The sequence below is a fragment of the Athene cunicularia genome (assembly GCF_003259725.1).
Source record: "Athene cunicularia isolate RWA chromosome Z unlocalized genomic scaffold, athCun1 chrZ_part2, whole genome shotgun sequence".
NCBI classification, from domain to species: domain Eukaryota; kingdom Metazoa; phylum Chordata; class Aves; order Strigiformes; family Strigidae; genus Athene; species Athene cunicularia.
In genome coordinates this window covers 3,803,360-3,831,190 of record NW_020799143.1, presented here as the reverse complement: position 1 = coordinate 3,831,190, position 27,831 = coordinate 3,803,360, and the positions used below count along the sequence as shown (strand labels likewise).

Sequence of the window (27,831 nt, the reverse complement as noted above, 5' to 3'; positions counted from 1 at the left end):
ACATTCCCTCAGTGGCGTGGATTGCAGTAATTTACAGGACCCCCAAACAAGAAAAGTTGAATAGTGACCAGGAGAACTGAAGACTGGTGTTAGTGTGTTTTATCCTCATTCCTTTGGAGAAACTGGGACCCTGAATCATGGTCTCAGACTAAAATAAGGAAATGGCTTCTTACTCTGGAGGCTAATAATTATGTGTTTCAGAAGCCACTGTCCTTTTACTTCACCCTGGTCACAGTGCAACTATTTTATGTATGATTTCCATCAGCTGGAAGCAGCTGGTTTTAGAGGTAAAAGGATCACTAAGACAAATTAAAAAGTGGCACATTGTTCCACTTTCAAACTTCAGATTAACTCTTGATCTTTACTCTGTCTTTTTCAGGGTTTGCCTCTGGCATTTTTTGTTTTGTCACTTTTCTTTAAATCTAGTTGCTGCATGTTCTAAATACTGCAGTGAGGTGTTTGTAGTGTAGGAGGTAGTCTTCTGTTACTGGAAACTTCAGGGATAATCCCTCTGAGGTCAGCATTGTTCCAAATTCAGGAGAGTCAGCAAACAGGAATGTCATCTGCCCAGTCATTGTCAAATGCTGAAAAATTCATGTCCTTTTATCACTGCAAAATACAGAGGGTATCTTTTTTGAGACTTGACAAATGGAATATATATTATTTATGTATTTTGTTTTTATTTTTACAGCACATGTTTTTATCATCACTTTTTCAGATTTGACCTACTGTATGTCACCCAAGCGACAAAATGGGATACTTCTCATTTTGGCCTCTTGGAGGCTGACTCTCTCTATCCAGCTGCATTAGACTCTTATTGATATTAACTTCAGAAAGAAAAAAAATTATTAGATCTACAGGGCCTGTGTGAGATGAGGTATGTGTTGTGCCAAACACTGTATGGAGTGAGAAAACATTACCTCTGTGAGGACAATAGGGAGGGAAGGAAGAGTCACTATTACATGTGACAGGCAGAGATGGGATTTTGTTTCCAAACCTGTGCTCTGACTGCTTCCCCCCTGCTGTCCCATGGTGTTCAGCTTGGTATGTAAGGGACTGCTGGAAGCCATCAGAGGCCTTATGACAATAAGAAGGAACAAATGAAGTTACCCAAGTTACCTACATCCCCTGTTCCACAGTCTCCAGGAGAAAGAGAAAAATACCTTAACTTGATAATCAGCATGATCGATCATTAAAGGGACTGGTTAGAGAGAGAGAGAAAGAGAAGTCAGCTCATGGCGCAGTGGAAACAGTGTGCACAATAAACCACTCAGAAGCAACAAAGAAGTCAAGCATTTGGAAATTTCAAAGAGGATGTAGCTCATTAGGGCTTTTTACTGCAGTACTTTTGTATTAATGCACATTGAGGAAGGAAATCTGAAGTACTTTTTTCATGGGCAATTCAAGAGGATTTTAATACTGTATGTGTTATCATCTGACAAGCTGTTCCTGCAGGCTGGACAGGAGCCACGTTCAGAGCTGCTAGGGGGAAATTTTCCCATCCCACCTTCCTTGTTTAAGTTCTGGTTCCTATGTAAGGTGAGGCATACCAAAAGATGTACCTCTTGTTTCCAAATCAAGAGGCGCCATGATAGTCTTCCCTATGTAGTGAGGTACGCAGTCAAGTGTTTATAAAGGGTGTTGAATCTGAATAAATCCGCAAGTACTTGTTTTTGTGAAAGGCATGGATACAATATACAAAAGCAAATCCAAATATAAATACAATAATAGATTTTACGAGATGGAGAAAATGTGTTCCCATTCCAACATCATTCCGGTGTGGTTAAATTGCATGTATTTAAACAGTAATGCAGTAGGGATTCTGCTTCCACCCTTCTTCACTGGAGAAGAGATTTTAGAAGGACTCGTCACTTCCAGAGTTTCACTGAGAAAAAGGTGCTGACAGAAACAGCACTGTCTCACAATTAATAAAGAAACTATTTCTATGTCCCCTTTGTTAGCAGTGCTTCTGCAGTCTTAAAGGAGCAGCACTACAACCATATTTCCTTTTCCAAAATAGAACAAAAAAAGGTAAAATAACAGTTTGTAAGTAATCTTTTGCTCCATACAAACTCTCACATTTGCTTTTCAACATTCTTTCTCCATGGTTCAGGGAATATTTATTAGTCTTCCTTATATAAAATGTAATCATGGCTGTCACTGCTGCCACAGGCACAGGATTTGCCTGAATTTGCTGCACAATGTTTAATATCAGCACACACATAGAAAAAAAAAAAAAAGTATTTCATTATTATTATTATTATGTGTATTATATTGATGTTTGCCATTACAGTTTTTTTGTTGTTGTTATTGCATAGAGTTTAAAACGTTTGCTTCTTTTTATATTTTTAGTACATTGAATACTAGTACATCACATAATAGACTGTTGACTGTGCAGGGAGCAAGGAAAATGTTTACAGAGCAAGGCAGATGCTTAGCAACAGTAAGTCACACTGCAAGCTTTTCTTTACAGACAGAAGAAGATGCATTCAGCATTGAGCTGATACAGAGTTGATGACAATCAATACCTGGTCATGACAACAGTATAGCAAGAACGCTGTGGAGTGTCCTGGCATAATTCATCTTATGATGAAATGGACTCATTGCAGGCCTTGCCATGACTATTGCAGCTTCCCATTGTTTCCCCCTTATCTTTGGAGGACTCCTCAGCTCTTCTGAGATATGTGGTTAGGGAACACTTCTCGTCAGATATCAAGGAACAAATTGGAAGCAGCAAACCCACTTTCAGCAGTCCATACATGTTGGCTCTGCACCCCCCAGATCAGAGCAAAACACTGCAGGTCAGTAATCACTTTTCTTAAGGGCCTCTTTGTTTCCTACAAATGTAGGAAACACTTGATATAAAGTTATTGATAAAGATTTTTCTGTGCAGTTTTACCTTTTGTCATACCTTCAAGGAAAGCAGAGGGTGTAACGTGATATTCTTCACCTCTGCATCAGCACCAAGAAATGCTTTATGACTTCTCTTCCGTGGGGCATTTTAGCAAGAGAAAGGCAGTGAAAACAATGGCAGACAAGCAGGAGCACTATAAGCTATAGCTGGTGCTGCCTAGTGATCTCCTGTTTCCCTCACAACATCTTCCCAAGCAATGCTGGGGTTTGTTGTGTTGCACAAAGCATATGTCCTCCTCTCCTTAACAGATGCCACTTCCTCAGGAAGAAGTTGGTGGAACTAGAGGAAAACCACAGTGATGATGCACATGTTAGTCACCCTCTGCCATCGTGGGCTACTCCAGTTTGTGGTGCCACATTCGCTGGCACAGGCAGGGGAAGGAAACAACTGGGAATGTGTCATGGGCTGCACCTCATTGTGCAGCAGCTGGAGGAGAAAGCACCTGAAATGTATTAATTACTTAACCAGGTAAAGAGACTGAATCTGTACCCAGTCCCATTTAGCATAAGTCAGATGTTAAACCTTGGTGCTCTTTTTTTTGTACTGTGCCACAATTGCTCCAGTGTCATTGTGGAAGGTGCAGTCAAATGTAGTGTAGCCAGCTCATGTACTGGCAGCGAAATAATTGGGGAAGAATAAAGCACTATGTAAGTATCACAGTCTCTTCAAAAGGGAACACAAAACCCTGCCCTTCTGTGCCCATGAGCTCAGTTTCACTTCTGGTGGTAGATTGCATGCCAGCATGGTGTCAGCAGTGCCAGGCCAGGGACCACAGCCAGGTGATTCCTGGCACTGCTGCCATTGCTCTTGGTATCCAGCCAAAAAGCAAGCAGAAATTCCCCTGAAGTTGTGACAGGATGCTCCTGTCAGCCCAAGTAGTATATAGGATCAGGCACAACTGCCCTTTGATGAAAAGCCAGGTGTAGAAATTCCCCTGAGGCTGTCTCACTCCTGTGTTAAAGTAGCTTTCAACAGGCAATGAGCATGGGCTTGGCACAGAAATGAAGAAAGTGGGCAAGCATGGTACATCAGTGGTGTGGTAGGGACTCGAGACTCACCCCTCACTCTGGTACATAGAGCAGGCGAGCAGCACGAGGATGTGGTGTTGGCCAGCTGTGGCAAACCCTGAAGCAGCATCTACTCCAACCTTCTTGTCTTTCTAACACCTGAGGAAAGGCAAGGGGTTTTATGTTGCTCTCAATACTGACAGTTTCTTCCAGGCAGCTGGTGGATGCCAGTTGTCAAAGCAGAATTATTTCCAGAGGAGTGAATAAATGGTGAATAAGGGGCATCTGTTACTTCACCGAGTGGGACTGGAGATGAAGAAAGCAGTAGCTAACAAACTCTTGCAGATAATTGAGGACTCAAAAACTTTTTTTTTTTTTTCCCTGCCAAGTTTTCAAGGTGCTGCCTTATTTTCTTGATCCCCATTAGTCTTATGTAATATCTGAAGCATGAGATGCAGCATTAGGAGTGCTGGTTGAGAGGAGTAATCCTTGTGTGTGAAAAAACAGAGAATGAGGTGATGAGTGAAACTTTTGTAGCATCTTCCTTAGCAAAACAGAGGAGGGAGCAAAGCTTGCTTGGTTGTCCCTGTATTTCTGGCATCACACAGAAGCCAGTGGTAAAGATGGAAGAGAGTGTTGAAGTGTGCTGTGCTGAAGTCAAGGCTTTCTCAGCTAGAGAATCTCAGCTTGATTTTTCCCTTGCTTTTCGGGCCTTTTTGTAACTGCTTTTCTTTCAACAGCTGAGTCCTGGAGTGTCTCGAGGCAAAATGCAGTGGTCCCAGGGTCTGGTGTGAAAGAATTAAAGTTTTAGAGTAGACTCCAGGGGTCTAAAGGCATCTGTCTTCTCTTGATTTGGTCCTGTTGTTATTAATTTCCTTGATGTCCATGTGTGGTTTTAATCTAAGACATACTGGGAAAGACAAAGGATAGGGGAAGTTATCTCTGGAGTTTAGCCTTGTCTCACACATTGTCTCTCCTTTCAAAGTCTGTTACGCTTAAACTGGTCAGAAAACAAAAGAGTTCCCAGGAAAAACTCATGTCATCCTTGACAGATCTTGCTTGCTTTCAAATGTCCTTGAATTCATTGTGGTGTCTGGAGTAGGCATATGGACCTGGGCAGCTAAGACAGTTCCCAACACATGGTGGGAATGAGCATCCTTATAATGTGTCCATGTGGATGTATGCATGGATATATGCATAAAACTTTAACCTAATCTCATGAGTGTTCCATTAGATTAGTAATACCTGACTACTGTACAGCAGCGGTCCCCAACACCCTTTCTAGTAAGCCATTGCTGTCACTTGTTTTTACATTTTAATGACAGTATTGTAGAATTGATGGGAGCAGCTGTCGAGAGTCACTCCTATAAGGACCTGTGTGTCCGCATGTACAAACAATGCATGCATCTCACTTTATGCTGTTTTCTTCATATTAATTGCCCTGGAATATGCCAAGATATTTGATTTGTAGTGCCTGTTTTTCTCAAATATTTTGGTTAAGCTGAGGGAACTGACTAGGCTGCAGGACATCCCTTTTGCGAGTTTCATCTATGGGACTTTTGTCCATGTCTGTGTGTCCAGGTCTATGCTTTGCTGCTGTAAAACCATTCTACATCTCCATTCTACTGTACTGGTATCTGTTTTACAAAAGCTGGCTACATTAACTCCTTAACCCATTTATGCTGACTTACTTAGTTTCACTTACAACTGTGGACTTCAGTGACAAATACAGCTATTCCAAACTTTTATAGCATTTGTGAAGCGCTGACCTAGAGAGACAGAGTGAAGCTATGTTTGAAAAACTTAGGGATTATTCAAGTATGTTGGTTGCATGGAGAAAAAAAATCATAGATTGCATCTTTGTCCTTTCTATCTGTTGAGATTAACCAGGAGCTGAAGGTGGTAGAGGGGCAACAGATGGGGAAATAACCATACTTAGTGATGTAAAATCTACTGGCTGCAAGGAGCAGCCTTCAAGGCCCATCTGCTGTGCAGGGACTTCCCAGTAGTGCATGATGGGAATGAAATCCATGCATGTTCCACCTTGAGAAAATTTCTTTGCTTCTGCTTCTTGACAGCATCCTAAATAGGTGCTATAATGAGTGCTTTAGAGTAATGCAGTTGTTAAGTGCGTAGAAATTTCAGCGCACAGAGATAGGTGTAATTATATGTAAAGTAATTCAGGCCTGAATGATGAAATATTTGCTCATGTCATTCTCTAAAAAAGGGAGGGTGCGCAGTTAGATTTGCATTGACCTTTTCTAGGCAGCCCTTTGTTGTTCCAAGTGGGCAAAGGAAAGGTGGAGACACTTATGTTATCAACATGAATATGGAAGCTGCTGGAAGCTGAGGATTTCAGGAGAGAGGGAGCATCTGCACACTGCACATCAGGGTAGTGAGTGGTCGGCAGGGGTCAGAAACCACACCCATCTCATTTCTTTGCTTGTGGAAGAGTGTGGCAATAGAAGACAAGCAGTTGATCTCTGCATATTCTTGCTCACTAACTGTGTAACGCAGAGGGAATGGCTTTGGGAAAAGTGCACATTGTCATGGAATGAGGGTGGAGGATCTCCCCTGAAAAACAAGCAGGGCAACGAGAAGTGCCAGATCTACTGAGCCCTCATGGCAGAAAGCTGGGCATATGTCTTTCTTGGAGGCTGTGCCCTAGCACAACTTGTTTTTTCCTGCATTCCCTGGCTCTGCATCAAATCCTACCTCTGTAAGCATTAAGGTAAAGGGAGAATGGATAGCCACACACTATCAAACTTCACCAGTTTGTGATATTTTGGCAGAAGCTTAGTCTCCTTTTCTGGCATTGGTAGAGAGAACCTGCAGTAAAATTGAGTGGTTTGGTGTAGCCAGTTATTGAGTGGTTGTGCCATTGCTTGGCCATGGCACATGTCAAATACATCCAGATAGGGTGTTGAAAGGTTGTGTCATTCATCTTTTTATCCAAACGTTACTTCATAGCATGTTCTTCTGACTCCTTTGAAAGACCTCTGGTGGTGCGGCCACCTTCCCACAATGACCCCAGGAAACGCACTGCTGTAAAGCTTTTCCTGTTGTCTAACCTCATTTCTGCTTAGGACCATAACTGCTTGACCCATCAGCAGCAAATGCAGAGAACAGTTTTCATTCCTCTTCATGTCAAGGTTTTGGAAACTGAAGTAGTTTTTTATGTCTTTTGCCTTCTGAAGAATGTCACTTCATTCTCTCTTCCCTCCAATCACCCATATTTTCCTGACCTCAAGTCATTTTTGTTACTTGCCTCTGGATTTTTTCCAGTTGGCCCACTAGTTCTTCTAAACATGGGGTCCAAGAAGCCTGCTCAAGTTTTCGAGCAATGGATAACAGTTGACACTGATCTCTAACAATATAAAGCTATGTTTAAAGCACTTCATCTTAGATTGTTTTTAAAAGGCCATACAATTAGCTAATACGTTTATGTGAAAATGATTTTAACATATCCTCCACCCATTTGGAAACCAATTTTAACATATTCTCCACTCTGCTGGAAGTACTAAAGGGGCTTCAACAAGTGCCACAGTCAGAGACTTCTCCCTGGTTGCTTTTTCAAAATGCTCTATGCAGCCCAGAAGCATACTGAACTTGAAGTACTGTTACACACTGTATTATGCACTTAACGGAGCATTCCTTTCAATAACTTTAGTGACATCATACAGATTGTACTGTGCAATTTAGCATGTATTTCTGTGAAAATATCCCCCCCTACCCACTTGTCATGTTTTGGTTTGAGGTTTTGGGTTTGTTTTTTTTAGTATGGCAAATCTGCTGCAACTGTCAGTGCTGCAGTGTTTTTTAGGTTTCTCTTTTTCCCAAGGAAAAGCTCAGAAAGCATGAAAGTGCTGCTACGCTTTTTGTTTCTGAGACCCAGTTTGCTTGCTGGAGGGGGAAAGATGGAGAAAGTAAGACTAAAATGGGGTGTGAATTTAAAACGTTGTTCCTTGCAATTGACAAATAGTTGATTATTCAGACTGATCTTATTCCGTTAATTCAGAACAAAATCCTTTGATTCTGATACATCAGTGCCTAGCAGAGGTAGCGCAGAATAGCTGTGCTAGAAAAAGTCCGCAAACAGACAAACTCTGGACTGTATGATCCATCCTGTCCTCTGTAGACTAATAATGCTGACACCCCTGTTCTGCAAAATCCCACCCTGTCTTCTGACAAGGCATGTAGCACCAGGTCCTTTGGCAGGTTTGACAGGCCCTTTTTTCAGTCCTGCTTAGAAGGTTGCCTGTTCTGATATGAAAGAGGAGCAGTTCTCTCTGCATTCCTCCATTTTGAAAACGTCCAACATTTACAATTTTGACATGAAATCATGGAACTGTTTATCTAATAGGGTTTTAAAAATATCAGTAACATCTTTAAAGAAATAGATAAACCCTTAGATTGTAGTCTGGGTCTTTTTCCGTTTACTTCTTGGTTTCTAAACTTTTATGGGATCTTGTTTGCAAGAGTTTCTCCACAGCTGCAAGAGCTAGACATTTACTGTTAAATTAAAAAAAAAAAAAAAAAAAAAAAAAAAAGAAAAAGAAAAAAGAAAGTGATGTTGGCTTGCCTATTGAGTTGTATGACTGTAGGAGCTGCAATATTTATTGTTATCAAATCATATCATATCATATCAATCCCAACAAAATATTATGAGTAGCCAGTGCTGACTGCAGTGTTTTAGCTGTACAAGATTGCAGATATTTTAAGTTCCCCATCAAGTTGCCAAGTTTAACAAAATTCCATTTGCTTTCAACAGTAGGCCACCATGTATGGCAGTTAACAGGACACTGAAATACAGGGTTTTTTATATAAATATGATCTTTCATACAAATAAATGGGATTTGCAGGGTTTTGAACTGGTTCTCTAAATTCAGATAGCTGATGTCAGCAATTATGTTGTATTGCATATTCTACTTGTTAAAAATGGTTAATGCTTGTCAGTTATCTGTGTTTTGCAGACCCATAGCTGTGCAGCATTTATACTGCAGAGAATTCTTCACTGTTTATCATACAGCTGTTGTAATGGCAGTTATTTCCAGACGATACTTATCTTCAAGGACACCAATTCCCTGGTTCGCAGGCAGTATATATTCTATCAGTATTTTGTAAAGGCTACTGCTTACTTTTTATAAATAGTCCAAGCGAGTAACTACCAGATCAACTTTTGGTAGTTTTGCAAGCCATATTTCAGGTTGTTTTTTCCATGGCTAAAATTATGTTGTCTGAAGATTAAACTTGCTGCTCACCTAGGGACACTGTCCAGGGCCCACAGTTTTGCCAGCACTTAAGATATAATCATAAAATCATAAGAGTTGCAATTTTAGGTTCATTTCTTTGGCAGCCAGTGGTTTTCAGACTGCCACAGGCAACTCGGTAGTTTTAGATTATCCCTAAATTGATTGTATTGTTTGTGTCTATTTTGAAGCTGCATTGAGCTCTCAGCTGGCTGGATTGCACAAACGCTTCTGAATATTTGGAAAAAACATACTCCAGAATATGCTGGCTCTCAACTTTTGTTAAAGGTGACTGAATCCATGTCTGTATAGGAAAGTTAATTTGAACTGCAACAGATTAATGTGAATTAAAATCTGAGTAGCTATTTTCAATTAAGGTCATAAATTGACAGTATTCTCTCTATGTCTATACAGTGTAATGGAAGGGAGACTGACCTTCTTTTGCTCACACTGAATAATGCTTGCTAGGCAGTTTACCAAGGTGGGCCTGCATGAAGCTGTTTGGTTTGGAAATTTTTTTGTTTGGCCACTTACCTGACAAGTCTGGCTTTCTGGCTTAATGTTTTGTGTATTATCTTTAGCTGTTGGAGACCCACCGAAATGCTGAAGTGCACAAGGTCAGTGTTTTCACTGGCAAGTAGGAAATACAGAGTAGAGTTCTTCATACATGGTCCTTTTTGTCCAGACTGTCAGGACCTCTACTTCTGTCCTTTAACTGTAATTTACTCTGTTCTGCATCCTCCCAGAGAAAAAACAATGAGACCATGCAAATCCCTGAGACACTTCTTGTCCTGTCTCCTGCATGGAGCATCCATCTTCTTGGGTGGACCTGTGTGTGGTATTGCAGTAAGAAGATAGAGCCTCAGTTGTATATTTGTGTTAATGCCCACTCTTCCTGATGCACAGATATTTGCAGCCTAGACTCTGTAAATGCTTAAATGCTAAATCTACATGTCTACAGGAATGGTCTTAAAAGAGAACAGCAACCACCCACACAGTAGTGAGCTCCTGATAGTGAGGTCTGGGAGATTCAGCCCACTGAGGTAAAAACTCTTTTCCCTCAACAGCTTTACTGCTGTCTGAAATGTTCTCCTTTTAGATTTTTATTTTATGTGTATTTATTTCACACCAAAAAGAAAAGCTGGAAAATTTCAGGACTGGTATTAGGTTTGGGATTATTGGTCTTTTGTTTGCACCAACTTCAAGGCATTTTGTATTAGGAGATCCTGTCTGAATTTGGTGAGATTCTGGGCATACCTTTGCAGAAGGGACAATAAGTATCATATTACAAACTGCAATAGAAATGTCACAGTACAAATGCTTTTTTTCACATTACAGTGCTTCCTGTTGCTCTTCTGGGAGCACATGATCTTAAAAATTGCAATTTGAGAAGACTTTCTTGCAGCAAGACGGCTGTGTGGCTTGTCATCACTGTTTGATGTTATCCCTATGTATCCAATCCATGTGAGAGAGTGTAACAGCACTCCTACTTCAGGTGGTTAAGACATGAGCAGTATTTAGACTATAACTGGTGCTGCTCTACCTTTTAGCTGCCAACACCCCCACCCACCTCCCATCTTACACTTTTTGCTGAAAAGTTTTCAGTGTTTAAACTGACTTCCCCTGAAATTAAGACAAACCCAGTGAACACATAATGACCTCATGAGATGTCTTCCAATGCACATTATGCACTGATGCTATGGTTCTGCGTGGCTTCACTGCAGTGTTAAGTGTATGTATGGACAGGCATGCTGCATAATCTAACAGAGGGTTATTATGTCCATACTGCTGTTTCTCATGTCCCTTACCAGATACCTGAGGTATGTCCTATGACTGTTAGCAGTGAATTACAGTATTATTACTGAACTCACGGGGACTGTATGTTTGTTCTGTGTATGAAAGGGACTTCTGAGAATGCATCAGAGAACCATTATACTTCAGTGGTGTAGCCAATGTCCATATCAGACAAATTATCTCCTACAAAGCAGCATCCTATCTGAGCCTCTTGGACTGTTTCCAGTCCCTAATGTGGCTATACACCACTGCAATGCTAAATGTGGACACGCATTCCATGATAGTACCTAATAAATATTGAGCTAGAAACCATGACAAATCTTTTGGCCTCAGGTGGTGGTTGCATTAAAGATAGGTGAAAAGCTTTTATTTTAGGGATGGGGAACAGGAACAGTATGCTTGTATTTTACTCAGTGACATTTTACAAGTGAAATTAATGGATTGGAATAGCTTCCAAAATGATTAAGTGTTTGGAGTGGGAGTGGAACAGCAAGAGATGGTACACATGTCACTGATCAGGAGCTTTAGGCAGGGAAACTAAGTAGAAGATACTAATCTGGGGTTCATTTTCACATACATTTTCATAGATTGGGCACTTACTAATATGTATTGCATGTTTTAGTAAAACATGGGTAGAGGGCACACAGAAGAAAGGAGTCTGGGCCTTGCCACAGTGTTCCTGTGGGGTCACAGGAAAAGTGTCCCTGTTGCTCTGTGCCTGTCTTGTCTGTGTCCACCTTTATCACCCTTGCCTCTATCTCTTAAGTATCAGCTGGAGCACTGACTTACGGAATATACACAGTGGGTATGATAAAATTTTCCCATTTACCTGGGTAAATCCTGTCACATGGCCATGTGGAGTAGATACTTTAGATCACCAAAGATATATGTACCACACTGTAGTTGACTACATGTCTTTGGTAAGGGTTTTTTGTTGTTTTAAAAAGTGTGCATGGTATAAATCTGCTTAGTTCTACAGGTAGGAACTAAAAATATGGCATGCTAGCCCTGCCTTTAATGTGACAGAATCTCATCTGCCACAAATTAGGGCAAAATTCTGCCGGATCTCTGCCACTTTGTATGAGTAAAATCATCTGGTCCACTGACTCTCTTTTCTTGAGGAGAACTTCATGCCTCTGGCATGTTGTGTCACAGGAGAAAAGCTCTCCTTTTTTCTGTGACTTATCTGCCTTCTCCATCATTGGGACCATCGCCTGGTGGGGCATCTATGGCCCTAGTTGTGATGCAGCAGTCTGCTAGAAGGAATTAATTTGCTTTCAGGAACATAAGCCAAATTAACACCTCTAAATTGTATTAGCTTATGAACTGTCTTGTTCTTGTCTTCAGCTACTTGAAACTTTTAATGTACCATGTTTTCAGAGGACCTTTTTTCATTAGATTACCGTCTTTAATTGCACTGAGATTTATTATGCCAGTGCCTGACCATCTCTTTCCTGAGCCTGTTAAACTTCTGTCTATAGATGTCAGGAAAAATTTTGTTTGAAAACTTTCAATGAATCTTTAGCTCAATATGATTTTTTTAGAAACAATTTATAGTTTGCCATTTACTTAAATAGAATCAGGAGCTCTTCTGTGGAAGATTTAAAGAGAATCTGGTTTATTTCCTTTCTAAGCCCTCAATTTGTTGTTGGTTTTCCACTATAGAACAGTAGGATTCCTTCTTGTCATCCAGAGAGAGGGAGGAAAGAAGAAAATCCATGATAGATATTCATTAATCCATATTTTCTCCTTTATAAATGTGTTAATTCAAATTAAAATCTTGAAAATTCAGGGCAGTGCATGAGACTTCAGACTGGTACATTTTATTTAAAGAGAGATGAAAATAACATGGCTTTGGGACTTGTCATTAGGAGTCTAAGCAGCTGCAGAGGAAGGAATATTAATACTTATAGCTGAATCAGATTTAATTCAGACTTAGTGGGACTACAAACCACTGTATATGTGTTTACATGCTTACATGCATAAATAATATATCTTTTAGATCTATATTATGCTTAAAATATTTTAGTCTCTATGTAGATATTTTATAATGCAACGAAAACATACAATATGACTGGACTCTTTTTATGAAGAAAGCTACAGTTAATTAGTAAAACATAGGCCTTGAGGTCCCCCAACAATTCACATGATCCTCAGCCAAATGCCACATTTGGTTGGATGGTGGTGTCTGAGTAAAGGTACAGTAAAAAACCTGCATGAGTTTGTGCTATTCTGCCTTCCCCTGAAGATATCCAGCATTTTAAGGAGAATAAGAACAGCTGAAGTGGAAGACGAACCCAGAAAATCGATGTTTTTTTACAACCTTTACCTTTACAGTTATTCACTAGTGATTAAGAGCTTCACTCAAGTGTGAAAGGAATAATGTTGCACATGTGCAGTATAAGACACCCTGCTCCCAAGGGCTTAACACCATAAGAGCAGTGACACCATGCTCTGGTGCTTGGTTTGGGACTGGTGAGCTCTGAACGCACACTGAAATTAAAGAACAGGGGATAAACTCTGAAAAAAAGCAGCAATCCTCAAATGCTGGTAAAATGCAGATGGGTGAGATACCACTTGGCTTGTTTGTCCCAAATTAGGGAATGCATGAGAGAAGGACATCCACCTATTGCAGTGGGCAACTAAAACAACATTGGATTTCTTCTTCTTCTGTCAATAATTGTCATTTTGCCCTCAGTGGACTGTGTGGGATTTTTGTCAGGAATAATACTCTGCAGTTAGTGAGGTAAGATGATATTTAGAGATGGTCAGGAGCTACTATGGAAACAAAATTAATTCTGTCCTTGGAAATGAAGCACGTTTCTTCTCAATAAAATTCTCATTGACAAAAGGAGCTTTTACATCACTCTACTGAGCCTAAACAAGTCCTGTCACAATTTCTACAGCATGATCTTTTTTGGTCTCTATGTCACTGAGCAACATAAATAAGAAGATCTTTATGGTCCATTTTGGTCTTCACATTTTTGTATAGTAGTTACCAGCAGACAGTTCAGTTAATGTCACTCAGTTCCTAATGCCATTTCTTGCTTTCACACAATTGTCATTTTACAAGAAGTATTTTTTAATTGTTTTGCTTTGCTGCAGAGCAGTGTTTTTTTTTCCTCAGTGGATTGTGCCCTCAAGGTTGCTAAATGGCGTAGAGCCAAAAAGATTTTATCCATTAGTGTTTATACCTTTGTAAAATATGTAACAAAACAGGTTAATTTAAAAAGCAAAAGAGGAAATATTTTATCTATTTTTGATAGTTTGTCTCATACTTCAGCCTGTCAGTTAGTAACTCTATGGTGATCATTTCATCATCAAGTGTGGCAAAAATAAACTAGACCTTTCTTGACAAAGAGCTGGGAGAGATCATACAGATCTTTGGTAGGGAATTAGGCACTAGGTATTGTGCACCCCTCAGAGAATTTCTTCTCTTGCCTTAGTAGGGTGTATTCAGAGTCAGCTGCAACAGGAAAGAATCAAGGCATAAATTATTTAGATCTATTAAGTATCAAATTAAGAATTGTCAACACTAACAATGTGTGTCAATTTTAAAATAGTCCCACCACAGGGATAAAATATTTCATTGATTTCACAGCATTTTTATTGGAAAGAAATGTTCTGCACAACCAATTAATTCAATCAGTTCACTGGCAGCAGATATTTTTGCTCATATAGCATAGCACACAACTTTTGTTCAGACAAGGTCTAGGACAGTAGGAGATGGCACTTCAAAGAAAAATTTTTCACTGCTAGGGATGTATCTTATTTTTTGGCTATTGCTCAGCAATGAAAGTGAGTCATTGGTCAATTCACTCTCATTGTGTCATTTGTTAAATTTGCTTTCATTCCTTTTAGGCCTTTCTCTGAACAGATGGAAAATTCAGCTCTCAGAGATGACTCCTTTAAAATTTTTCCTTCCTGCTTGATCAGGTAGCCTCAGTATTGCAAAGGGATATCAGAAGCTTTGTGTTCACCAAGGTGCTTTTCCAAAGTGGTTTTGTCCTTACAGCCAGACCCTAATTCAAGCAGCAGGTCACAAGTCAATGTAAATAGGCAGTGGGTAATAGAGTGCTGAGAGAAGTGCTTACAATTATTTTGTCATGTATTGACTTATAATTTATGCCTCAGTTCTAATGAATTGAAAAGCTTTCTGAGGCCTTTTTTTTCTCCGACTCTGGAGATCACCTGGTGCTCATAGTGATCAGGGCAGACACTGTTAAAACTATGCAATTAACTAACACTATTTATAGTTGAAGGTTACTTGGTGCTGTATTTCTTTCTTTTGCAAGGGGAGAGAGTCTTCTGGTAATGAAGCTGGCATTGATTCCTTCACAGTGAAAAGGACAGCTTGTCTCTGCCTTCATGAACTCTTCCAGGGGGACACCTGGGGAATAATAGGCCAGTCCCACAGACTGACCACCTTCAGATGAGAGCAGAGTCTGCATTTTGGATGAGACATACCTCTGCCAGGTTTTGTAAGGGAACCCAGAAGCAGCTTTTTAGAAAGACAGACCTTTTAATGAGTGTGTTCTATTCTGTTTTCTATGAGTTATTTCTGTGGAGAAGTTCATACACCTTGGAACGTGGTGTTGTTGAGGTTTGAACTCAGCCGGCAGTGGCTGGCCATTCACCTCCCCCCTCCCTGGTGAAATAGGTGAGGAACAAAAAGAAGAGAATTTGTAGGTTGAATAAAAAGAAAGAATTTACTAAATATAACAAGAGAACAACAGTAACAATAGTGAGTTCAAAAAGAAATGGCGGAGCGTGGCAACCACACCCCCGCTCCCCCCCAGCCACACATGACCGGACAGGAAACCTGAAAACAGCAATGACAGAGCGAGCGCCCGTGCCCCCCTGTATCCCTGGGCATGGCATCACATGGGATGAAACACTCCTGTGACTGATCCGGACCTGGCCCTCCAGCTGTGCTCCCTCTCAGCCCAGGGAAAGTTAACTCTATCCTGGCCAAAACCAGGACAGGTGTGTGGAAAGACTTCACATGTGGTGCAAGGGGGCAAGACAATATGATATGAAATCGTAACGTTGCAGACATCTTCTAGATTTCAACTAACTGATTACTAGTTATACCCACAGGCTACATGTAAGATCAGGTGTGTCCCCCTTAGCTTTGCAGCTGTACATATGGTGTCTGAGAAAGTTTCATCTTTGACAAGCTTATGGCTAAATACCTGAGATAAATTAAGTTTGTGGGAATGCGACCACATGTATAAAAAGAGAAGATGACCTGAATATCACAAAGGAGTTCAGTGGTAAAATAAGGGCAAAAAGGTACATTTTCAAGGTGTCCAGCTTTAATCTGATTTTACTGGAATTCATTATTAACCCTCAACTCTGCAAGCTGTGTGTGTCCTGCTCCATGAGCCACAATGTCACTACAACAAGTTGGTCTGATGTTAATGATGATGACTGTGTGTTTCTGGAAATGATGATCCACATGCTGCATGGAAGAACTGGTTTGGGGGAACTTGCCTCAGAGCTTGAGCCAGTACAATAACTGTTTCTTTTTTAGAATTTTATTTATTTAAAAAGCCAGCAGATCCTTTGCTAGCCAAAGACCATGCAAAATAATGGTAATGACATGGGATTTGTCTTTTGATTTGTAGTTACCAGAGGATAAAAAGCCGTACATAAGTAGTGATTTACAAAATGAGGAGGGAATCCTGTTGGTACATTTCTGATAAAATATTTATTATTTCTGTTAATCTTTGCTATCATAACCCCTCTCCAATATCTTCATGGGGACAAATAGCATCCTGAGAGTCCTCTTCATATTTTCTAGCCATACATCTACCAGAGTTTCCTCTTCTTTTAGACAGGAGCACACACAGAGAAAATTTGTGTTCACTGGATGAGTAAAAAGACATTTATTATCTAAATTAGCCATCCCTGGAATGTATTTAAATGCAGATTCCAAAAGTTATGAGGGAAATCTGGAGACAACATGTTCCAGATTTAAGTGTTTCATTCTTTATTTTAAAGTTTCTGTTTATGTTTTCACCATCATGTCCTACTAACACCTCTCAGAGAACCATATGAGGTGTCTAGTAGTTACACCTTGCTTGTGAGCTAGTTCTTCAGCACTGTATTTTGGTGACAACAGACTTATGCACTGCAAAGCACATCCTGGGAGAATCTCTAGTGAATACACATCAATTCATAAAGCAAAGTGGCTGCTACATGGCCATGAAATGTAAATATCCACACCAGAGTAACAGGTGCATATTGAGAAATAGAGACCCTGAAGACCTCCAACCTATTTCATAGTCCCCAAGCCAAATCAGCCCTTTATTGATACTATGTACACTGTTCTTTTAGACTTTGTAGTCTTTGAGAATGTCCCACAAACTGGGTGCTTTGTAGCATAGACAAACAGAAAATGTGAATGTATGGAAAGAACAAGTTTTGCTTTTGGTCAGCATTTCCCTTCTGTTTTTTTTCCTCTGCCTGACTGCGATATTGTGGAGTTCTCTCCTCACACCCCTCCCTGACACACCCAAGGGGAAGGTCTTGGCAGAGCCCTGTGATTCTGCTTTTTGCAGACACACAACATCTGTTGTCACAGGTAGGAAAGAGAAGCAAAATGGAGGCAGGGCAGCTGTTGACATAATTGAAGGCTCTGACGTCAATCCTTTTAATTAGGTGGAGAAAGAAGAGAGCTAGTAGATATTTTTAGAAAGCAGGATGCTGGGGATAATTACCTCATGCTTGAGGTCTCTGGGTTTTATCATTTTAAGCTCTACAGTGAAAAAAAAAATTGAAATTACATCTTTCTAATTCTTTCCACTGCCTTATTTATCCTTGCTCTTTTTCCACCCTGTATCAACAGCTGGATTATTCAGGACCTTTAATCAGAACTTAGTTCCACAAACTTTTTATTGCTTACCTGTCTCCTGCAGATCAGTTGCATGTAATTTCAGACCCTCAAAGACTAATTAATTGAAATCAAAGCCAAGAAAAAGGATTTTAGGTGGGGTGGGGTGGTGGTGATGGTGGTGGTGGTGTTAAATACACTGTCTGTCTCTCCCTGCTGCCATGGAAGCACAAGGTAACTTCAGAATTTCAGTATTGCTCTGTTATCACTCATGTCCATGCTAGAGCAGCTGGAGACTTCAAGATAAGCAAAGGTGGATCAAAGCTCAGGTCTTATGAGTATGTCTGAGTGAGTCTGATCTACAAATCATTGTGATCAATAAAAAGTCACTTTTTGACTTCACCTGGGCTTAGACCAGCCAACAAAGTGCACCAGTACTGGTTTTACGGTTATCCAAGGGTTTCTGCCTCTAACTCTGCCCTTATTTCTCCTATGGCAAGGCCCAAGATGCTCAGGGCCCACCTGGATACCCTGGCTGGAGGAAGCTGTAAAGAGGTTGAGCTTTACAGATGGAGCTTTTTTGCTGCAGGTCTTTCTGCTTTTTCCCAGAGGCTTACAGCTTCAGTACTGTTTGGTTGACATGGGTGTGTTAGAAAATGCCTTCACGCTCACAGTCCCTGTACCTGGCAGCCCTCAGTGCAGGAGGGATGAAATATTATTATCACAATGAAGTGAGGTAACAACACACAGCCTGAGCTACAATTAGCCCATAGGAGAGGTTGCAGTCCAAAAAGCACTAGCAGAAGGAGAGAACATTAAATACATTTAAAAAAATATAAATTGTATAAATTACCAGACTGAGCATAATATTTACCTTCTAGGTCTTGGTTTTCTGTTGAGTGCTCCACCATTAAACATCCAGCGTTATTCAAGACGTAAGAGAATTCAGGAAAGGCTATGTCCTCAGCTGAGATTGTCTGCAGATTCACAGAGATTACACTAAATTGGGAAAAGGTTATATAAACTGCGAAGATCCCCCTTTGATAACCATGAATATTACAAGCCTGGTTTTGTACTCTGGTTTCCTAAAGAAATGAAGATTAGGTTATGCACAGGTGGGTACCTCAGTCAGTAATTCTTGCTGCTTTCCCTTTGTCTCTCAAATAATGTTTAAGTCTGCTGATGAAGTTCAGCTAAATTTGGCAGCAGGGTTGTGATCTCCAAGCTTTAGAGTTTCTCCAAGTTTCATGAAAAAGGGCATTTGAGTAGAGGAGACAGAGTTCCTAGGTATGGAAGTACTACAGTATACTTCATCCCTTATAAAATTTTGTAGAATTCAAGCAAGATACATTATGAACACTGATGTCAGAGACTGCACATTTAGTACATGACATGCTATACTCATAGTGCTGAAATCCATACAGAATGAAGTCTGTAATTTCTGCACTTCAATAAATTATTTTTTTTTTCCCCTGGAAAAAATATAGACTCGTGACCTGCAGATCCTGACTAGACTATACAAACCAACAGGCTGAATTTTTGTCTTGAATTCATTGTCTGATAGCTGCTTGGCCTTATGCAGAATGCAGCGGTTCCTGTAACACCGGCAGTACAAAGGGTTTAGACCTGTGATCCTGTGAGTGCACTCTCATAGTCTAAACTATCTGGAGAGCTGATGTGAATTAACATGGCTTCTTCTGCACCCTGTAACCTACAATTTGAACCCAGCATTTATAAAGCAAGGAAATTAAACCCATCATTTATCATTACAGTTCAGATGTAACTATTTGGCACTTGAACAGGTGAGAAATGCAGGTGATAGATTTTTATTGCAGTTAAACTATTTATTATTACCCAGGCACACATTTTGAAAAAAGTATTAGTTGCATTAGTGCTTTGCAGGTGAAGGGAGGTTGTGTACCCTAGTGTCTGACTTGACCTTATACTGTCCTTCATTGATTGCAATGTTTGTAGTGCAAAACAGCTTTGTGGTAAAATCGCTGCACATGTACTGATGGTCAGAGAGCTGAATTCTGCTTTTGTTCTGCAAATGCAACTCCCATTACAGTTAGAAGCTCTAAGTTCTGATCCTCCAGTGTGCAGTGTGCCTCAGCTTCAACTGTGAGATCAAAACCTCTTTGAATGTTAACTATTTTGATTACTTTGTTGACTTAAGTAATTACATGCTTGAGCATTTTGTTGAATTAAGGTCTAATCTGTAAACTTGCTTATTTTATCTATTCAGTGTTCACTGAATCCAAATACTTTATTTTAAGGTTTAAAAATCTAGCTGATCAGATTGAGTGTATAGTACTCTGTGCAAAGATATGCTAGAAACAAGGTTGCTCAAAAAAAGGAAAACTACTTTCTTGAGCACACTGACAAAGGGAAAAAGAAAAATAGATGACATTTTCTAAAGAACATTGCTGTCCCTGGCAGGATGATATCTGGGAGCTTCCTAACTTGCTTTCTATAGAAACTTGAAGTTTTAAGATGCAAATCCAGTACAGCTTTATCTATTCAAACACTTTGTGCAAAGCAAGAGTGGATTACTGCACTGTTACAGAACCAGTGAAACCAACCATTTTTTCCAGCATAGGACAGCTACTTTCAGTACACAAAATATCCCAGTGTACTCCTCTTGCAGGGTGTCCTGTGTGTCAGTTAGCTGGCAGTGTCCCAAAAGCCTCCTTCTTCCCATACAGAGAAATCTTCCTTGATCTACAGATATCTTTTGCATGTGTCAATTGATGCATTTGAAGTACTTGAAATAAGGATTTGTGTAATACTACATAGCTTATGGATCTGCAGCTTCAAGTAGTACCTGGAGGTTGCTTTACCCAAGATGCCTGCAGAGAGGTAGGAGCAGAAGATCAAAAAAAACCTATTAGGTTGTATAAGTAGTGTTATAAGGAGTGTTTATGGCTGAATCTAAGCAGTCATTGCTTACCTAACTAGGAAATCCCTGTGTGGTCTAACTCTCATTCCTGCAGTCAGATATCTCAGCCTATGTCCATTTGACTGGTCACAAGCTCTGTTTCTCTTCCCCAACAAAGATGACTGTATCCAGTCATCTATAGATTATCCTGATAAGTCCTAGGAACACACTTCAATCTTCTTGGAGAGTAAACTGTCTGTCTTTGCCCATGCAAGATTGAAGCAGAGCAGTTGTCTTCTTTCTTCACTCTTTCTGCCTATTTCACATGTCCTGGTGTTGAGGGTGTTATTCATACACTCAGAAGAATACACAGAACTGGTAGAACAACTTCAGCTTCAGATAGTCCCCAAAAGGTTAACTTGATGGATGTTTGCCTGTGCAGAGATTGGAAGCAGTTATTTGTTTCACACATCCTGTTCCTAAAACCTTTTAATCTTTTTGTATATAGGTCAAAGATGCTAAAATTGAAGCCGGTAATGCAAATAGCAGGATTCAGAGTTTTATGTGTGGTCCTCATTAGCTAAGTGGGTTACCAAGAAATCAGAATATTAACTGTATTTTGCAGGCTATTTAAAACTTGGAGATGGCTCTAGATTTGCTTGCTTTTTATCGAGGCAAGAAGAAAGGTTGATGATCTAGAGGTTGCTAAATAATAATAACAGAGTTAGGGAAGTTACTGAAATGGCCATTTCTACTAACTTGGTGAGTCAAACGCTAATCAGACAGTGGTTTTACCTACATGACACTGGTTACCTGTTGCTTGCAATGAAACCACATTCTGAACCAGACAAGGGCAAAGAATTCATGCCTTGCAGCATCAAGATGCTGTCAGACCCAGGGTGTGTATTTAGCTTACTGTTGGGGACAAAACATGTGTTGGAAGAAGCCTTCCTTTACTTCGCTTCATCCAGAGAAAAGATATGTAGAGTTACGGGGAAAGGGAGAACTGCTGAGACAAAGGCATCTGTTCAGTCTGGATCTGCCTTCATCCTGGAAGGCTTCATATCTTAGTGAAATGACCCTCTGTTAGCCTAAGAAAAAAAATAAGCAGAGAAACCACTTGCTTTCCATGCATGGAAGGATTTGAGCACTGGGATCAGAAGGAGTTATTTCAGACCAGTCCATGACTGCATCACTGAAGCTCTGAGACACTCAATCCAATCAGCTAGATATTTCAACCTTTAAAGTGCTTCTTTGTACCTAGCAAACAGTGATGAGACACAATAAACATGCTTACAATTTACTTCACATGCCTGCCTGCCCTTCAGAACCAAGTATCTTAAATGCACCCATCCTACAGCCAGAAATGGACATCTGTGATTATCCCATTCAATACCCTCAGTGACGCACCCGCCTCTCTTCATTCAGCCAATCCAGTACTACAGGAATTATTGCTCTGTCCTTATTCAGGCCAGCAACTGATGGTGCACGTGGAACAAGCCTGCTGGGAAGACATCCAGGCTTTGCTTTGACTCCAAGTGACAATTAGTTTGCTACACACCCCACCCCCACTAATCACAGCTAATTACTGTGACTGCTAAGAAGCCCTTGTCTATCTGCCCACTTGGCTTTGCAGATACTTGCTGAGACCAAACCTGCTTCCATGTGGGGATGTTCACACAGCTCTCGAGATTCACTGCTTAACCTACACTTTCCATCAGCTAAAAACTTCCGCTGTTGCCTGGGAGAGGAGCTTGGTGGTGGTGAAGGGAGTCTTTAGAGGGAGGGGGCTTGGAGTTATCCCAGGAAACAGGCCTTTTCCATTCATGTGTTGGCAACTGTGGCAGAGGCAGCAAATTAAGTGTCAGTGTAAGGAACCGAGAAGATGAGCTCCTGGGCTATGTTCTCATTCCATACATCCATTGACTTAAAGCTTATACTGATGCCTTTTTATCTCTCAGAAAGTTTTAGAATTAATTAATTAGCATTTGTGAACTGTGAACACTTCCTCTGATATGAACTATTAAGTATCTCAGTGAAATATGAATAATCTTGGCATGCTCAAATTAGCTCAACTTTGGTATAGGTGAAAAGAGTAGCACTACATCATATGGAATATCTTGTGTTATTTCAAATGCTGTAATCCTTCTTTTATGGATTTCTGGGCTATTTTTATAATACTAATTCTGATTTAAAATATTAAGTCTGACAGCTCTAATCCATGCTTCATCCTTGCATATCTAGCAATGTTAAAACACTCTGACTAGTCTAAAGGCATTTAAAAACAATTCCAAGCTGTACAAAAATCTGAGGAAAACATTCAAGCAACACAGATTTCACCACTTCTCTGGTGAGAAGAGTTTATGGAGCTGCACAAGCCAGGATTGCTGTTGTATTTAGTGTATTGCCTTTGATTATGTCCCAGTTTGAAAGTGGCTGATTTAATTTTTAGCTTTCAGTTGTTCTGATGTAAGTAGAGCTTGGTTGTGATTGTCCACTGATATAAAAAATGGTTTGTACATTTCCAGCTGTTGTAGTTTTCCTTTTTCCTCATTATGGTAGCTGCTCAGCTCTACTCTTAATAAATTAAGCAGGTATATAAAACTGGGCTAGAAATGCCTCCACCAAAATGGGTGAGGCTGAGAGACTGCTGCTGAACCCTGTTCCCCTTGCAGGATACAGGTGCTTTGAGACCGGTTCAAACTACAGCCAGGCAAAAAAATGTTTCACCAAACTACTCAGCAGCATGTAACTCATGATAGCAATGGAGAAAATGGTACAACTCTGGAGTTATCTTGTGTTCTTAGGCAGTTTTGTCCCACTTTGGGTTGTATTTTGGGCTGTCTGTACGGCAGATAGAAATGTACTTTGCAGTTTTGAATTCTACATTTTGATACTGAAAAAGCTCAGCTAACCCCTCCAAGCTGCACAGCTGCTCTGAGAGGGTTTTCAGCCACAAAGTGTGAAATCTTTACCACTGGTTTGCAATTAAAATGAGAAAAATCCCCCAAAAAGGTTTTTAAAAATATGTAACTTGGTGGTGGTTTTCAATATCCAATGTGTAAAAGACAGGTTAGGTTTTTTTCTCAGTTTTGTACTGAAACCTGATTTGACCATGCAGGAAGTAATTAAGCTAGAACGAGTGGTTCTGTTTTATCTGATCTTTAGATAATTTAGAGGCTGGAATGGGTGAGGGGTTTTTTTGTTATTTGTAGTGAACAATAAAGACTTTGCTGATTATATGTGCAAGTAAACACAGCAGGCAAATTATGTGAGGCACATAAAAGTGAGAAAGGGCTAAGAAAAAGCATGTGAGGAAGAATGTACTTGGTTCTGCAGAGTTTGGCAGCCATATGTAGTGTGATTTTCTGATACGGCCAGCTGGAAAAATAGAAACATAAAAATATTGTGCTAGAAATCCAGTTCAAGTCTCCATCTCCAAGCTGGTTTATAATTTCAAATTCTTTATTTCTATCTGATACATTACTGTAACAGGTACAATTTTATTAACTTCCTTAATAGAGGAAAATGGAATTTATTTGCTATAGGGAAGGGTGTAAGAAGATCCAGAGAGGATACTCCATTTCAATTTTGTAGTTAAAGCTTAAAGAGTGGTTTGAAAGCAATGCTTTTCATTAAACATTTAAGTAATCTCTGATATAGGAAAGGTGTTTGCATGCTAAACAGAGAAGGGTACAGATCACTTTCTGTAATGGTAACACTGTGCCTTGGCTGACCCACAATGTTGTCTTGCTTGGACCATCTGGATATAGCTCAGTGACTACTCACCTTCACAAAGACTTTGTTTCAGAGTGGGACACCTGATGAGAAATTAATCTTATGCTTCAATCCACTATATTCACTGGAGAAAAGTTCATTTGCAGTGGGAATGTACATGGGTTGGTTGCCTGTACAGTCAAAGGAGAAGGTAGATGAATAGAAGTAACTGTGATCACTTCAGTGCAATGGAAGAGTAGGTATGGAGAGAAGGGGCAGGGGGATTATAGGGGCACAGATAGTGGCTTTTCTAAGGACAGAGACAATGGCTACTTTGAAAGACAAAGGCCGTTTTGTTGTTACAGAATGGGTTGTTAGGAATGGGCTGCCCACTGAGGTGGTGGAGTCCCCATCCCTGGAGGTGTTTAAGAGTCGGGATGACATAGTGCTGAGGGATCTGGTGTAGTTGGGAACTGTCAATGTTGGGTTAATGGTTGGACTGGATGATCTTCAAGGTCTTTTCCAACCTAGGTGATTCTGTGAAAGCACAGATGGTGGTTGGGATGTAGGAATCTGTAGGAAAGCAAGACTTAAGAGATGCCTAAGACACTTTTTCAAGTGGGCTGTGAGTTCAGGTTTCTCTGTTCTCAAGCATGCTTATAGCTAGGTTTTAAAAGAGGCTGGGTGGCTCTTCAGAGTATGTGATTTTAGCACCTCATGCAAACTAGGCTCCAAATAACCCAGCCTGTCCTGCTCCCATCACCAAAGTCAGTGCAGTCACTGGTTTCTTTGAAAAACTGTGCCCATCTATCCTAGAATTATATTAAACATTATGGCAAATGCATTAAGGAAATGCATTTTCTCTCATGCAGTAGTGACTGTGTAAGTGTTCTTTGCCACTGTTTGATTATTTCTCCCCAGGCTGGCTCTTTTGTCATTAGAGCCACACAGTGACTGTGGCCTGCTGACCTTGTTTTCATGACACAACGGATCAGTCTAATCTTTCCAACACACGACCATGGAGCAAACAAGGCTATGTCAATCAGCTGGGTTTATTTTAAGCTTCCTGCAAGCTGCTTCCTGCTTCTTGGCTCCTCTCCAGGAAGCTAGGATATTCTCTCTTCCTCTCTCACAGCCCCTGGTGATTACACACTATGTGTTCTGGAGATCATGTTCATTCCCCAAGTTAGAGTGAAGATGAGATCTGATTATCAACAGTGGATACCTTGAAGTCTCAGTCCGTCCACATTAATACCCATGCCAAAACAGGTGACTGTCTATTGATTTCCATTTCATACACTTCTTCTTCTCTGAAATGACTAAGTGTATTTGCCCTGATCCTAAAAAGCCTTCACACTATACATTATGGAGCACATGTCACATAAAAATAGTCATAACAGATCAGGCCAGGGTCCACTAAGCCAAATGTACTGTCTCCAAAACAGGCACTCTTATAACAGAAAATACGAGAACAGGGCAAGGACATACTGTTGCTTCACTGAGCATTGCCCAAATTTTTGGAAAGTAGTGACTGTGAGACTCCTGCAGCAGAGGTGGGGTATTTATTCTTAGAAGCCCACCAAGGACTTTATTCTTTGAATTTTTTTAATTTGTTCAGTTGCTTCTGGAGCCTTTTTTTTTTTTTTTCTTTTTTACAGTATTTGCCGTGCTTTGTATCTAGGACTTCCAAATCTGAACTACAGGTTGCCTGAATAAGCATCAGCCTTTTGTTCTGAAACTACTGTCATGGTTCACTCAGTGGACTTGAGATGGTTCGTTTGCTACGATCTCGAAAGTGAAAAATTAAGGTGATCAACACCAAAGGGGGTATCAGTAATCAAACAGTAAAATTTTATTGTGTTGCCTGTGAAGTAGCTCGCATCAGTTAGAGATGGGTGAAAGAAAGGAGAAAAGTTAAGTTTAGAAAAAGGAGGAGGAGAGGTTATACCTATCACCACTGATCTTAAGGTGTCCTAATGGTCCCGGGTCCAGCTGATGCTGTGGCATCAATCATTGTGATCCTTGGTGGGGAAGACTCCTTTAGTTCCTTTTGGGGGTATATCTGACTTATTTGCCGAATTCCTATCTCCTCCATTTTCATTTCTATCTCACTCAATGATCCAGCAGACTTTGAAAATTTTGCTAACTGCTCTGCTTTTTCTGCTAACTGCTCTTCCAGGTTGAAGGTTATTTTCTACAAAAGTTTTGCCAAGTTTTCAAGAGATTCTATGATTTGTTTTTCATGGCTACACCAGTTATAGTGGTCTTTAATTCCTGTGACCAGGCTGGCTCCAAGAACTGCACAGATTATTGCTTTGCCTTTACCTGACCGTAATCTAGCCTCATTATGTATAGAAATCACTCGGTCTGCTACACTCTGCAAATATGCCCAATTGTCTCAAACCCACTCTTCCCTGGGTGGGGAGGGTCGAGCTCCATACTTTGCCAAGAGTGCATAGAACAAGTCAAGATTTTTTACTAATGGAGAGTTTTGATAACAGTCCTTTTCAGTCATTCCCATTACGAAAGGGCCAAACTCACTTCGGGGAGGTTAAACTTAGTTACACCACACATGCAACAGCTGCTGTGTTGCTGTTCTCTTCCCTGAGTGGCCGAAGGGACCAAAATCTACCACGGGGAGTCAAAACTTAGTTACGCACAAGTGCAAACTTTCTCAGATTGTTCCTTCAACTTCCCTGGGTAGTTGACCTCATCTATTGAGGACAGCTCCCCCTTTTGCACTAAGAGATCCTTGCACTTGATCCTGATAGACAGATCCCTCAATTCAGGTTTGGGGTGCAATACACTGAGGCGTCTGTGGTGTGCGGGAATCCTGAGTCGCCCCCCTTGCTTTCTGGGAACCTCTCACACTTTCAGGTGTAGGGCCAGGTGTGGCTGGAACGAAATGTTCTTCCCATTACAGACCACACACAACCTGCAACCCTCTGTCTCTCAGGATCTTGTCTGTGAAGCCAGTTTAATATCACGGTCCACTCGGTGGACTCATGATTGTTCATTTGCTATGATCTCAAAAGAGCAAAATTAAGGCGATCAACACCAAACGGGATAGTAGTAATCAAACAGTAAAACTTGATTGTGTTGCTCGTGAAGCAGCACGTGATAGCTAGAGATAGGTGAAAGAAAGTAGAAAAGTAAAGTTAAGTTTAGAGAGAGGAAGAGGAGAGGTTATAGCTACCACTGCTGATCTCAAGACCTCCTAACGGTCCCGGGTGCAGTTGATGCTGTATCGTTGATTGTTGTGATCCGTGGTGGGGAAGCTTCCAATTTTCATTGTCCAGAAATCATTTATGCTTAGTAACACACCTTGCTCTGCCTCTGCCTCAGGGGTCTCCGCCCTTCTCAGAATTCATGTCCTGTGGACTGACTCCTCTTTGAATGTCTTACTAACTCCCAGTCATTGGAAGTGGAGGAAC

General features: G+C 40.5%; 1 protein-coding gene and 1 long non-coding RNA gene across 6 annotated transcripts in view; one reads left to right on the top strand and one right to left on the bottom strand.

Annotated features, from left to right (window-relative positions):
- Positions 1-27,831, top strand: part of NRG1 (neuregulin 1) — a 497,547-nt gene that overhangs the window by 156,504 nt on the left and 313,212 nt on the right. The gene's annotated exons all lie outside the window — the stretch shown is intronic.
- Positions 16,691-20,848, bottom strand: LOC113490048. Its single transcript, XR_003400138.1, has 3 exons — positions 20,753-20,848; positions 18,677-18,779; positions 16,691-16,835 (listed from the first exon to the last, which is right to left on the bottom strand). It is a non-coding gene; the product is annotated as an uncharacterized LOC113490048 (long non-coding RNA).